General features: G+C 42.0%; 1 long non-coding RNA gene across 1 annotated transcript in view; it reads right to left on the bottom strand.

The window, feature by feature from the left end:
* LOC148120618 (uncharacterized) overlaps positions 1–8,715 on the bottom strand; it is a 29,124-nt gene extending 20,409 nt beyond the window's left edge. The window contains exon 1 of the long non-coding RNA XR_015739064.1: positions 8,548–8,715. This is a non-coding gene — a long non-coding RNA (uncharacterized LOC148120618). The remainder of the gene's footprint in view (positions 1–8,547) is intronic.
* Between the last annotated feature and the right edge of the window lie 4,659 nt (positions 8,716–13,374).

Here is a 13,374-nt window from a genome sequence, read left to right as displayed (position 1 = left end):
AGACCCCAGAACTGTGGGAACTATGTCTGCTCTTAAGTCACCTTCCCTGGTATTTTCATCACAGAAACCTGAGCATCGAGTGCCAATCCACTGAGGTATCTTTGAAAAATATAATTTCTACAGGCTGGACATGAAGCATTAGAGATTTCTTTCCATGTACAGTGAGAACAAGCAAGTTTAAAGCCGGAAGACAAGATAGAATGCCTCTAAACATCTGCTCCCAGGCAAAGTGGAAAACAGCTGGTGCCTGCTCTCTGGTCCACACAACCCACCCCATAGCTCGTTTCGTAGGTTTTCCCTATCAGTGATCTTTGCTAACTTAATTGAACTTCAGCTTGTTCCTGTCTACTTTCATTAATTGTCTAAACAGGACCCGAAATGTCTGGTCCCCTGAGAGCATTCACCAAGCTGTCCAAATTGCCTATTAAGTCATCATTCTCACACAGGGTGGCAAACACAAGAAGGGGTCTTCAGGATGCCGCAGAGCAGGCAGTCAGCAGCATTCACGGAGGGAGCAGTGGAGGATGAAATGAGGCCCGGCCTGAGCCGTAACCCTAGGCTACATGTTGGCAGCAACCTTCTTTATAACTCCATTGGCTGGGGCACATTCACTGAACTCTCTAGGATCGAACTGTCCAGGATTGAATTGTTTGGGATTGAACAGTGCAGGCATTCACTCTATGGTATTGCATTCTATCATGAGAGCTACAGAAAGTTCTATCTGCACTGTCAGGAGTTCTGGGGAGTTTCATAACCTGTTACTTGTGGAACTGAGAAAACTTATTCGGCTAAGCATTTTAGTGTAAAGATGCTACCATGTAGCCAGGATCCACAACTGCCTTGAAGACTTTTCCCGGAAGCCTCTACCACCCAAGGGGGTAAAATGCTTGTTATTGTTCACATGGCCAATGTACACACTGATTAAAGGGCCTTGGAAAAAGAGAAAGAATGATACATTCTTTAAAACCAGTGGAAATTGTTAATGTTAATGGAAGAGAAGATAAAGCAGTTTGTAAAGATTCAGTATTTACTCACTTGAGCTATTTAAAAAGAAGTTCTGTTTTTTCCCCCACTATTAGACATTCTCCATTATTAGACAACAGCCATCTGTTAGAATCATGTGCTCACCAGCACAAAAATTCTTTCACACTTTGGACCTGTGCTGCTGACAGTTTCAATAATGTGTTTGTAAACTGCGATGTCTTCTCATCCTTAATAATGAGTCATCTGTCCTCCTTCCATATGGAAAGGAATTAGGCAGCGATAGCTTATCAAATGTGCCATGTGGATTAGAAATAGCTGTGTCTCTTGCACTTGACCTGAGTTCTCATCCCATGCTCAGAGTGTGTGGGTACTTGATTTTTTTTTCCCAATGCCTGAAATAGAGTGTATCCTCAATAAATTCTTATTAGTTTGGTAAATGAATAAAATAAAGTCATACCAATAAACTGTGTTTCTTTCCAAACCTCTGTGAAATTTGTTCTGTCTTGAGTATGAGTTTCTTTAAGGCAAAATTATCATGTATAATAAGATATAATATAGTCAGTGTATTTATAAATAATAAATAGCTATATCTAGCCCTTGCTAGGAATTGATAAGGAGATAGAATGTGCTGTTACTCATTGAATATCGAGTGTTTCCAAGTATTTCTCCTGTTTATTTGATCATCACTGTGTCCTTCCTAATGCAACATGGATACTTCCCCAGACCCTTCTCTTAAAGTGTGGTCATGAACTCCATTTTCGGGCTTGTCTGGAACCTTCAGAATCAGAGTCTTCAGTTTTGAACAAAGGAAGACCACAGTCAGACCCAAGTTCACAGGCTTCCATGAGGCACTACTCAACTCTATCTGGGAAAGCAGCCAATGCCCAAGACACCCAAGTCTCCAACAGCCCCTCTCAGGTCCTGTCTTCCTCTGTGGATTCATAATAGCTTAGAGTTCCTAATAGCTAGATGTTCCTAAGTCTATTCCTTTCTCGAAAAAAAAAAAAAAGGCTGTCTGAGGCAAAGTAAGTGATTTGGGTAGAAGAGCTCCTTAAGAATAAAAACCTTTTTATTTAGAAGAAGAAAAAAAACAAGATTATCTGAGTAAATTGGGAGTGTGGTAATCACAAGAGAGGAGAGAAAGGGAGGAGAGTGGAGAAAAATATATAGCACAATAAAAATGACAAAAAAGTTCAAACAATTATTAGCCTTTTATGAATTGTAATATGATTTTGACTTGTGTTTTCTGTCTTAGTGTGTATATGTGTGTCCTTGTACACACAAGCAGAGGTTAGAGAAGGATGTCAGAGTTCTTTCTCTATTGCTCTCCACTTATTCCCTTGATGCTAACTGAACCTGAGAGTCAAGGTATCAAATGGGCTGTCGGGCCAGTCAGTGAGGCCCCGGGAGCAGAGAAGGCTCTGCTCTTCAGCATTACAATTATAGACACGTGCAGCCATGCCTGACTTTCTCTTGGGTGCCGGGGATTTGACCTCAGGTCCTCATGCTTGCATAGCAAACTCTCCCTCCCCTGAGTCTTCTCCTTGGGCTTTGTGTTTTGTCTTCTGTGTCTTGTCTACCTGGGTTCTCCTCGTTGTAACGAAGTGGCTCTCAGCCCAACCATGCACAGAGTGCTTATAAGTACTTGGTTTTCGTATTTTATAAAGATGAGGGCAGGGTGGTAATGATGTGCCGAGAGAGCTTTAAATGTCTCCTCAGAATAATTCTCATCAATCCGCACAGAATTCTAAGTAGCTGTGATTTGCAAGCCAGGAAGTGCAGAGCCCAGCCCTGACTTAAAGGCAGTCGTGTGAAGTGACAGGTCAGAACGCAGGTCTGGCTTGGCACAGACAGAGGGAGAGAGGTGACTTAGTGGTGTGACAGATCCAAGCCCAACCCTGACTTAACACAGAGGCACATGGGGGACGCAGCTGAGTGGAGTGGAAGATGATACAAAAATTGGGATACCCAGCAGAAGTCTGAGTACTCTTACTTTGTTTGATCTGCGTTTACATAGGAAAGACGAAATTTTTTAACATAACTTTTTTCAATATAATAGTCTTATGTTTCAACAGTATAGATTAATGCGAGCCTATAATTAAGGATCCTGGAATAGCTAGAATTAAGATTCTTAAGAGCAGTATTGAAGAGATTGATAACTTTTTGGCTTGCAGCATGTTTATAGTTCTTGGAGGCCAGTAGAAATTATTCGCATATTTCAGATTCAGACCGAGGTTTTGGCAATACCTAAAATGTTATGACACTGAATGTCCCTACTGATAGCCTTTACAAAGGCAGGTCCGGAATTATTTGAAGAAGCTGGAGTACACAATTAAGAAAGACCATAGAAGAATCTCCTTGTATGGCCACATTCTAGAAAGGGCGGTTTAAAAAAAAAAAAAATCTCACTGGAATGTGTTAAAGTCGAATTGTCTGGAGTTGAAGCAATGCACTAGATGCTTTATAGTGAGGAATTCCGTTTCAGCAATTGTACAATTTTGAGTTTACATTTTCATTCCTGGGTGGGAATTTATTTCAGTTCGGAATTACAAACCTGGCAAGTTTAATTGCGATGATATCAAACCCAGATGTCCAGCCTTCTACTTTCAATTTCCTTTGCCACACTGAGGTTTGTGGTCTTACACGTCCTTAGAAACTCTTCAAAATACAAAAAGATATCAGAATTGTATTCACTCAAATATGCGTGTGGCAGGTTTCCTAAAGCTAAACAAAGAATGCCATTCTGAATAGTCCTCCAATAACGTGCTGGTGACACTTCTCCCACCAAACAGTGGGTCCTGTGAACTATGCCCTTGAATCTAAACAGAACTGTTTGTGGTTGCCTTTACCAGGTAAATAAAGACAAAAATGAAACGATAAGATTTTTAAGATCAGGTCATAAAAATGTTACTCCCGCCTTGGTTTCTTGGAACACTGGCTTTTGGACCTAACCAAGGTACTATGAGGATGTCTACGGTATGCGGAGAGCCTACATACAGGTGTTCCAGCCAACCACACCAACTGAATTCCTGGCCAATAACCAGTGACCACCACTTCAGCAAGCTTTCATGCCACAGCCATAGCCAACTGGAGGCCACGGGGAAGAAATACCATCCTTTTGGATCTCATTGGCTGAGATCCCTATAACAAAAATAAAGATGAGTAAAGGGTCTAAACATATTGAGTGTAAATATGACCAACACTCGACCCTTCATTAGGAAACGAAGCTCATAAATTAGCTAATTTATGTTTTGGGTTTTGTTTGTTTGTTTTGCTTTGCTTTTTGGTTTTTTGAGACGGGATTTCTCTGTGTTTTTACCAGTCCTGGCTGTCCTGGAACTCTCTTTGTAGACCAGGCTGGCCTAGAACTCACTGAAACCTGCCTGCCTCTGCCTCCCAAGTGCTAGGATTAAAGGCGTCACCACCACTGCCTGGCTATTGATGTTCTTTAACACTGGGTTTATATTCGTTGTTTTTCTGTTGCTGTAATTAAACACTGTGGCCAGAGGCAATTTAAGGAAGAAGGCTTCTGTTGGGTATGTTGACTTAAGGCTTCTAAGGGCTAGAAGTCTGTAATGACAGAGACTGTATGGCAGCAGAAGTGGAAAACTGACTGATCACATGTCAATTTCCTATGTATGCAGGAAGCAGAGAGAGTAAACAGGAAGTGGGACCAGGATATAAACTCTAAATCCTACCCTCAGTAATGTACTTCCTTCATAATCTTACCAAAAGGGAACTGCTAACAAGGAACCAAGTGTTAAGACACATGAACCTATGGAGATCATTTCTCATTCAGAACAGCTTAAGATCTGATAAAGAAAGGAATAACACCATACAACATTCTGAGCAAAGGGTAGCCTGGAAAAACTTTATCGAAATGTATTCAGGTGCCTCTCAGCATCCTTGTCTGAAACACAAAGATCCTCCTTTCCTTCAGTTAATAAGACTCTTGCATCGGGGTCTTACGACATACCTTAAGGGAATGAGATGGAGGAAGCTCAGACTGATCTTCCTGTATAAGATTTTCTCAAAATTGCTTTTGCTTTAAGCCAGCTGTGTCAGCCAGCTGGTAGTGGTGTATGTCATTAATCCCAGCATTCGGGAGGCAGAGGCAAGCAGATCTCTGTGAGTTCAAGGCTAGCATAGTCTACAAGAGGACAGTTAGGGCTGTTACACAGAGAAACCCTGTCTTGAAAAACAAAACAAACAAACAACAAAGGTAATAAACTCCTTGTGTCTATGTACTCTATGTGACGTCAGCATGTTTTGAAGTTCCTCAAGCCATGAAAAAACACCCTACTGCACAGGCCCAGTTAGGTCTCAGAACTATGAAAAACAATCAGAAAACGCTTTTGATTATTTTAAAACTCTCAGCAGATAAAAATACCTAACAACTAATGTTAACTAGGGCAGAAGACCTGTGGTTCTGAATGGCTAACTAAATATCCTCCCTGAACTGCTGACTTACCATTTGAATTGATGCTGTTGGTTTTATGCCATGAAGTAATAGCTTCCACTTAAGAGGGCTGTTGGAGTTAGCTCATAAGCCAGACATTATTCTACCCAAAAAAATTAGTTCCTCTGTCCAACTTCCCTGATGTTGTATGTGACATCAATTTTCTAGCCACTTTGAGATAATCTTAGTTTAGATCTTCTAAAACTCCATATTTACAGTGCCTTCTGAATTCCCTGGGTCAGGATTTCTCTAGTAACTGTTAGCTTCTTTTCCTTCTTTCTCCACATTTCTAGTCTTAAGAACCGCTATTAGAATAACCTTCTTTAAAATTGTATTTACTATGTCATTTGTCATGAGTGTGCTATGTCAGAAACATAGATGAGCACACATGTATTTTTCTTCGATGTCACAATGTGTTTCATAATGAATTCACAAGCTAGGTCACTTTATTGGCTGCAATTCTCCAAGCATTTTCAATGTTTGTTGTTAGGTAGCAGTTAGCAAACACGTATTATTTTATTCCAGTCTTAACTACTAATATTAACTCAGATCTCATGGTACATTTCACACCATACACATCACTCAATAATTATATCTATAACATCTCTGTCTGTCCGTCTATGTCACAGAATAGCTATGAAAAACCTAAGCAGGCCATAAGATAATTCAAGGTACTCAACGAAGCCTATTGAAGGCAGAAGCAGGAGACTGAGGGATGTAAAGAGAGTCTAGGCAGCATGTAGATAAATAACTCTTTTGAAGTCCAGCACAGTGCCAAGCTGCAGGGCCACAGGTTCGAGCCTCGTCTCAGTGTTGAGTCAAATTACTTGTCAAGGTGAGGTACAGGACCATGAAATTCATAGTGGTAGAGTTTAGAACAAAGTCCAGACATACAAACTAGCTACGAACAGGTGACAATTCAAGCAGGCCCCATAAATAGCGAGGACTAAGCTGAGTTGAAGTTCACTGGAGAGTTGGGAGTTATTTATCTACTGAATATAGGTAAGATGACAGACTGCTAGACATGGCCACCACCATCTCAGGGTTCCTCTTTTTAGGAACTGTCCCTTCTTCTTTATAAGCGCTCTCCCCTTTTCCCAAGTCTAGTTTGTTCAGTGAGTCCTCAGGCATAGTTTCCCTGATATGATTTTAATATCCTTATCTGCTCAGAGAGTCCCATCTACTCAGCTTGGGAAAATGGCTATGACTTCAACAATGCTGGAGAGGATGCAAGGGCAAAGGAACACACATTCCCTGCTGGTAGCATTGCAAACAGGGGCAACCACTACGGAGACCCATGTGGAGAACTCTCAAAGAGAAAAAGGCAAATCTCCCATATGACCCAGCTATACTGCTCCTTGGCATATGCCCAAAGAACTCTATTCCAAAGATATCTGCTCAGTCATGTTCCTTACTGCTTTATTCCCAACAGTTAGAAAGTGGAAACAACCATATGTCCTTCTGCTAGTGAATGGATAATGAATATATGGTACTTATACACCATGGGATACTTTTTAAAATCAACAAAATGGAATTTATATGCAAAGACAAATGAAATTCCAAGGTAAATGAATGGAACTGGGGAGTGCTTTGCTGAGTAAGGTAACCCAGACCCAGGAAGAAAAAACACCACAGGTTTTCTCCTATTCGTGTATCCTAGTTCCAGAAGTTTAGATGCAAGTCCATGAGCTGAATGACCAGCAGACACCAGAAAAGTGGAAAGAGACTGTGGGGAGAGAGAATGGGAGATCTAAAGTTGGGCATGGATAGTAGACACCGTGCTATTTGGAGGAAACCGGGAAACCGGGAGAGGGCTTTAACTCTTGAGGGGGAGGAAGAAGAAATAAATAACTCCAGGAATACTTGAAAACTCCAAATGGAAACATTATTTGCTGTTACTTAAAATACACACATAGATACTACACACACACACACACACACACACACACACACACACACACACACACGTATCCCTGTTGCTGAATACATCACACACATTGGACACAGGACTGGGAGGAGTGGAGCTGGAACTGGTAGGGAAGCCTCTTTCTCGAAGACTAGCACTCATATTACCAAAAGGTGCGATGCTAGCTGCCAAGGTAGAAGATCAATCAACAGTCCTACCTCTCTGTAAAGTCGATGAACCACAACAATGACCGGCTTATCAGTATATCCTGGGTGGTGCAATAGTGGCACTTAGGTTTTGTGAGTAACCGCCAGTTACCTAATTAGGTCTAAGGCCTACTAGATAGGAGGAAATTTATATCCGTTAATGTAAACCTAACCAAATACTCATAACTGGATATTTTTTTATTTTAGCTTAGCTTCCAGTTGGACCTGCAGTTTGTCATTATATTGGATGGACCAGGGAGAGGCAGTTGCTCTGAGAAAGAGACGGCTCTAAGGATTCATGCTTGCTTTATATTATCTCTTATCCACCAGGAGGCTAGTCTGGACTTGTTTACATGGTGAAGGAAGCCTTCCAAGAATAAGTGGAGACATACAAGATTTTTTGAAGCCTAGCTTGAAATTGGCACACTTTTATTTCCTTTTGATTCTATTCTCCAAAATAAACTGCAAGACGGTTTCATGCAGTGAGAAAATCACATCTGTAGATAGGAGGTAGCAAAACATTGTATTGTAGATGTAAACAGAAAAAGAATAAAACCATTTTTATATTCTGTCATTTAAAAAAAAAAGTCCGACTGTTCATCTAAGTCAGATCTATTGACAGAACCTGTAATCCTCGCCCTTGGGCATACATCAGCTGCATATCAAGTTTGAGGACAGTTTTTCGCAAAAATTAAAAATATTCACCAAAAAAGAGGATCAGAGCTGTGTTCCTAATTTGATCACTTGTATTTTCTTCTTCTGCCTTGGCTCACCCGGCTGACTTTTTTTTACAATCCTTTGCCTTACTGTTAATTCACTGACTCTGTGCAGACATTCCCATCTCTTCTGCTCATCTCTACATAAATTATTTCTCCAACCATTAAGAACAGCTTTCCTTATCTCTCCTAAACTCCTCACTCTCCTTTGCTCAAGGGCATCTTTAAATGGGTAGGGGGCCCTGGATTGGGTAAGAGGGGAAGAAACCGGCTTACCGCAAGCAAGCAGCAGACGGCTTGTGTGCTCTTTTCTGTGTTCTTGATGGTGGGTGTAGTAACAAGCTGTCTCAAGCTCCTGATGCTGTGACGTCCCCCATATAATGGATTGTGACCCAGAATTTTAAGACAAATAAACCCTTTCTTCCCCCATGTTGTTCTTTGTAAGAGTTTTTCTTTTTTAATCACATAATAGAAATGAACCTAGAATAGAAATTGGTACATGCAAAGTGGGGTCACCTCCTCTGATAAGCATGACCATGTTGCTTTGGGAAAAGAATGTGAAGGACTTTGGGACTCTGGGCTGGAATAGAGGCCAAGTACTGTGAGCAGAGCTTCATAGGCCTCTCTTAAGCGAGCTCTGAAGACTGGAATGCTGAAACTAACCACGCAGTGAAAGCCTAGATTCAGACGGCAAGACTTGGGTGGAAACCAGATACAGGCTGCTTGTGTGGCATTTTGGCTTAGACTCTGTGTGTGCTGGCCAGAATAGGGCCGAGAAATCAGCGATAGCTGCCGGGAGAGCCACATTACGGAGATGAAGCCTTTGGTGCTTCATTGGAACATTGGGCGCTGATCAGGCTGTGGTTGAAAACGCAGCGGTGGTTAATAAGAAGTCAACACCACTACTGTGGAAGCTGAGACCTTCACTGGGACAATGGCAGTATGTTTCTCAGGATCAGCACACAGCCGCTGTGGTTCAGGACAGCCGGGCTACATCTTAAGCTGGCAGCAGAACATGGAATTTGTATGCAGGAGTCATGCATGGGTACTGGGTTTTGTTTCGTTTTCCCTCTGCTATTAGCTGCAATTCCACTTTTTAATCTTATTTGTTTGTTTGTTTGTTTTACATCCCAGTCACAGTTTCCCTCCTTCTTTTTCTCTCAGCCCCTCCCCCCACCTCCCCACCTCTCACCCCTGCTCCCACCCCCAATACACTCTGTTTCTGCTTAGAAAAAGGCGTGTCTCCCATGAGTATCAACAAAACACGGCATAGCAACCGGCACCTCTCTGTGTATTAAGACACATCAAAATCCCAGAGAACCTGCACAACGATGAGTACCTAAGAGAGACATACATAGATTTAATCTACATGGGAAATAGAAAAAGACAAGATCTCCTGAGTAAATTGGGAGCGTGGGGACCTTGGGAGAGGATTGAAGGGGAAAGGAGGGGCAGAGAGAGGAACAGAGAAAAATGTAGAGCTCAATAAAAATCAATTAAAAGAAAAAAAGCCTGGGCCAGACGATCCCGTATGAGGACTAGGGTCTCAGAAGCCATTAAGAATCGAGACAGCCTCTATGCCCACTGTTAGGAGTCCCACAAGAGGACCAAGCTACACAACTGTAACATATGCAGAGTGCCTAGGTCAGTCCCGTGCAGGCTCCCTGGTTGTCAGTTCAGTCGCTGGGAGCCCCCATGAGCTCATGTTAGTTGATTCGTGACCTTCCTTGCACTGTCCTTGACCCCTCTGGATCCTACAATCATTTCTTCTCCTCTTCTATAGGATTTCCTAAACTTTGTCTAATGTTTGGCTGTGGGTCTGCATCTGTTTCCATCAGTTGCTGGATCGTGTCTCTCTAATGCCAACTGGGCTAGGCACAATCCCAGCACATCCCATAGGCAGGACAGACTTTAGGTCTGAGGTTATAAGGCTGGGTTGGTTTCTTAAAAAGCGTGAAAGATACAGGATTTCAGGGATTATGGAGAACAGCTGAGACCAGGCCCTAGATGCTAAGGTCGGAGTCCCTGTAGATGACAGATAGGTCACTTGTGAAAGAACAGCCTCTGTTGCAATGGAGATCCCAGGATACTGCAGATGCCAGATCCTGGGCATTTGTGAAGGAGAGCTTCAGGTGGAGAACATGGCTGGCCTAAAAGAGAGGCATGTAAGCTGCAGATGGCAGAGCTGGGGCGACTGGGCTGCTCAAGTTCTTAAAAGAAGACCAAAAGAAGAATGTTGCAGCTATTTTTACAAATAATCCACTAAAAATCAAAGCAACAACAACAACAAAACATTAGCCCGACTCCTCAGAATTTTTCGAGGAACTGAATATCTTTGCCCTTCTCATCCTGAGGCATTATTTTTTTCCCCAGTCTGAGCCACATCAATGGAACAGAATTTGAACCCTCTTCCATTATCAGTACCTCCTTTGACAAAGTAATGAACTCTTTATTGAGCGTCTCTGTAAATGTGTCAGCGATGCTGGCTTACCTGCCATCCTCCCTTCCAGCGCCTCTGATGAACTGCAAAACCAGCTCAGAGATGAACATGCAACCCCTACTGCTCTAATAAACATACACCTCTGAGTACTTACTTTTCGAACCCATCAGACAGAGACCAACTTGTCTTCGTTGTTCTCAGATGCAGACCCTTGCCATTGACCATGGAGCCATCCACGTGAAGAAACTGCCTAGGGCAGGAAGGAATGAAGTCAGCTCCCATTGAGAAGAGGTGAAAGGAAAAGAACGTCCAGCTCATGCCAAGTCTCTGTCTCAGCTTCCTCCCTACAGCTCCATTGCATAGATAATAAATCTGTTTTGCTCCGTGCCAGCTCTAATTGCGTTTTTTACACTTACAAGCAGAGAGTTCAAACATACGACTTAGGAATATTCTTCAGAATCTAGCACAGTGCTAAATCCACAATGAGTTACCTCATAAATGTGTGTTAAATTCAAATCGAATTTAATACAATGTAATACTAAACAACCTTTAAAATGACAAAACTCTTTAAATACAGGCAATACCAATGTTGGCAAAGTACAGAGCAACTGAGATGTTCTTGCAAGGCAAATGACAATAAAAAGTAACACTGTCATTTTGGAAATGTCTTTTACTATATCTAAAAAAGTTTAATATATACTAATACACTAGGACCCAGAAGTTCGTGTGCATATATACAATAGGAATACAATATATTTTCAACAAAAGATAGGTGTGATAAAATTATTATGAGTAATCCCAAACTGGACACAACCCAATTTTCCAACAAAAAAAGAAATAATTGATAGAGGATAGGTAGATATATAGATAGAATATCAGTGCAATAATGTTAACTCTCTATATCCACAGATTTGACCACTTTGGTTCAAAATTATTTGAAAAACTATGGCATTGGTACTGAGCTGTACAGTTATTCCCTCCTTGTCATGTTCCCTACACAATAAGGTGTATCTGTTTACATTGCGTTCGGTATTGTAAACATTCTGGAGATGATTTAAAGCACTTGGGAATACAAGCACAGGTTAGCTGCAGATCCTAAGCCTACTTATATAAAAGACTTGAGCATCAGTAAGTGATCCTCAGTATCACTGAAAACCCTGGAACTGGTCCCCTCAGGATAATGGAATGCACAGCCATCAGAAAGATACAGCAATGCTGGTGCAGCGAACATAGAAAAGTTCACACGCACGATGCTGAACAAATTAAGTCAAACACAATGAGAACACACTTCATAGTCCCAGTTACAAAGTACAAAAGACGAGAAACTAATTTTCACTGCTGGAAACAGGGATTGTTCTCACCATTATGGGAGAGTCTTTACGGGAAGGAGGTGCGGAAGCTTTCTCTATGCACCCAAGGGTCTATAAATGTATATTTGTTGAGCTTCGACAGAAAGTGTATTTAAAGAAGTTGAAGAAGAAATGAATGTGAGATCCTTTGGGTAGCCACACACTGGCCAGCTGTCTGGTCTCCCTCAGCCGGATTTGCCCTCTCTGGCTAGCAATGGGAGAGGAGGCGAGAACTGTGAGAAGAGCAGCTACCACACAAAGGAGCAAAACCGTGAGAGGAAACATGGCTGTGACAGAGGAAAGTGTGTTCCCCGACTTCCTCCATCTGCCATGCCATATGCAGCATCTATCAACGCTCATTTGCTGTGTGCAGTGGAGGACATTTCTTTGCGGGTGGAGAAGAACTTCTCATTAGCTCTTAAGACGACAGCTGCTTCGGTCTTGATGTTCTGGGAGTTGGGTCATGGTATCTGGTAGATTCAACAGAGGCAGAGCTGGATCCTTGCCTTTTTAAAGCCAGGAATGGCCTTCTGAAAACTTAGATACACAGAGTTCCATCAAAGTCCACCGGCTCCACTCTGGCTCTGCTCTCCCAGTTTTCTCCATTTGCACTTGGGCTTTAGCCCCTTACTTCTTGCTGCTTTCTGATATTATCTAAACACCTGCTAGAGAGGTGATCTCCCGAACCCATCTGCAGTAATATATTAACTCCAATTAGCCTAACTGTTAGCTCTTAACGCTTTGTTTGATCTTCAACCACATCCACCCAGAAAGGGCTTATCTTTCATGTTGGTTTGAATAAGAATGGCCCCATAGGTATATATATTTAATGCTTAGTCGTCAGGGAGTGAACTACTTGAGAAGGATCAGGAGCTGGGGCCTTAGAAGAACTGTGGATGGGCTTTGAGGTTTCAATAGTTCAAGCCAGGCACAGTGGCTTGGACTTCCTGCTGTCAGAGGATCCGGATGTAGAACTCTCAGCTCCTTCTCCAGCACCATGTCTGCCTGTGTGCCACCACACTTCCCATCAGGCTGAAAATGGACTAAACCTGTGAAACTGTAAATAAGGCCCAGCTAAATGTTTTCCTTTATAAAGAGTTACCATGGTCATGTTGTTTCTTCACAGCAATGGAACACTGATGAAGCCATCTCTACACATCTATTTAGTTTTTGGAGATCTAATGTTGAAAAGAAATCATAACCATATTATTATAAATGGAGGCTTTCGAACAATAACTGAACATCTTGGTTGCCTTTTGATTCTTTTGGCTTGCCAGAGTCAAGTTCTATCTCCAACACCCTCCAAGAATAATT

The sequence above is a fragment of the Myodes glareolus genome, chromosome 10 (genome assembly GCF_982192425.1).
Source record: "Myodes glareolus chromosome 10, mMyoGla1.1, whole genome shotgun sequence".
In the NCBI taxonomy this organism is placed as follows: Eukaryota; Metazoa; Chordata; class Mammalia; order Rodentia; family Cricetidae; genus Myodes; species Myodes glareolus.
The sequence above is the reverse complement of the archived record's forward strand: the minus strand, read 5'-3'. Positions and strand labels throughout refer to the sequence as shown.